Genomic DNA, 1919 nt, shown 5'->3' with positions numbered 1-1919 from the left:
TTCAATTGGGTTCTGACTTTTCTTTTGGTGAATACCCGTCCCTTTCTTCCCTGCTCTTCATTGCTGTGTTGTAACCTGTGTGTGAGTGGGAACTGAGCTGGCACTGCCTCTGCCTGGCAGCAGCGAGGGAACAGGAGGAGAGCAGCTGCCTTGTTCTGAATGTGCCCTCTGGGACGCCAGTGCTGAGCCAGCAGCAGCTCTGTTTGTGTGTTTCCTCTGAGCTGTGTCACCATTACTCTGTTGTTCTTCCATAGCTCCCCAAAGCATTGAAGAGCTGTACTTACTGTTCAGCAGTTCAAACGGCGCTGTGTCAGCATGGTAATGTGTGTGCAGAAACGCTGTTAGCTTCTGATAGCAGCAAGAGGGAGAAATTCTCCCTTTTGCAGGAGAGGTTTAATCTGAAATATCTTCAGAGGAGGATTTAATCTGAAATATCTTCAGAGGAGGAGATGGCGGCTCCGGCTGCTTCCCTGTGCCTGACTTCCATGTGTGAGCTCCCATAGAGTGATTGCACCTGGGCAGGTGCTGCAGTTCACTCAGATTTATTCTGTTTCCTTCTCACCTTGTCTTGTTTAAAGCTTCATTGACCACTTCTGCAGATTTACCTGCAGAATTCCCTACCGACCCATTGCCAGCTGCTCTGTGCTCACCCGGCTGCTCATGAAGTATGAAGGCCTGTGTGTTAGGGCTGGGCCTCGCGGGCTGAAGACCCCACTGCGGGCTGTGCTGTTGGCCAGGCCTGTGGCACGACCCCAAGCTGTGACCTACAGGATGCCCTGCTTGGATGAATGCTGCCCAGATCACCCTGAGAAAAGCAGGATGAGAGCAGAGGCTGAAGCCAGGGCTGTGGCAGAGCCCTGTGCAGTTGTACAGCCCGGTGCCTCCTGTCCATGCTGATGGAAGGTAGGGAGAAGTGCACAGGCCTCTGCAGCTCCGTGCAGCTTTCTCAGTTCTTTTCCTTTTCCTCAGGGAAATGCTGATATTCTGGGAGTGCTGAAGTCAAACAGCTGAGCATAAACCAACTAGAAATGTCCTAAAAAAGTCCAATGGCCAAAACATGTGTGAAGGAAGAGTAGACAACAAAACAAACCTGTCGCTGCCTGGGTAAGGGCAGTGCTGTGGTGGGTGCAGAGGCACGAGGCCATGCTGCTCATTTTGGGGTGTTAATGAACCCAGCTGGGTCAGTGCTGCTGTCTGGTGATGACTTCCTTCCCAACTTGGTTTGAGCAAAGAAGCCGATAACACTGCCATGAGAGCAGGTACAGCGCTGTGCTGATGGAATTCAACCACAGCTCCTTTAAACGTGTCTTGGGGTAAATGCTGTTTTTTTGTTGTTTGCTTGTTGTTTGTTCTCCGAGGTTCTGGCTGCTCTTAAGTCCCTGCATTAGAGTGGGGATAGCTGTGGTGCTGCAGTGTCTGTCCCAGACTGCAGGCTGCTGTGGGACCTTATGGCTGCGAGCAGCAGTTCTGCCTGTTCTGAACATTCTTTGTCTCTTTTTTGTGTGTGTAAACAACAAAGGTTCTGCTTTCTGTGGCACAGAACATGAGCTTTACTGTTCTGAGCTGTCAGCAAGCGGCCTCTGTTTGCATCTTTCCAGGTTTGTGGTTTGAGGAGAAAGGAATGGATTTTTGTCCTTTTCTTTGCTGGTTCTATATCACACAGTGACACGTTACAAAACACATGCAGATCTTGCTTTCCTTACGAGCTGAGCTCAGGATTGTGCAACATTTCCATGAATTTCCTGATGCTGCTTTTAAACGGAAGAGAGCAAAGAGCCCGGGTGGGGAAACTTGAGCAAGCTGGGTTTGGGAGCAGGGCTGCACACTGAGTGCCAGCATGGCACAGTGGGAGAAAGCAGCTCCTATGTCAGTGCACTGCAGGCTCTGATGTGTTCTGCTGCTTATGTGGAAGGTTTTCA

The sequence above is a fragment of the Coturnix japonica genome, chromosome 22 (genome assembly GCF_054131305.1).
Source record: "Coturnix japonica strain WE chromosome 22, WE-NBRP24, whole genome shotgun sequence".
NCBI classification, from domain to species: Eukaryota; Metazoa; Chordata; class Aves; order Galliformes; family Phasianidae; genus Coturnix; species Coturnix japonica.
This window is presented reverse-complemented; position numbering follows the sequence as displayed.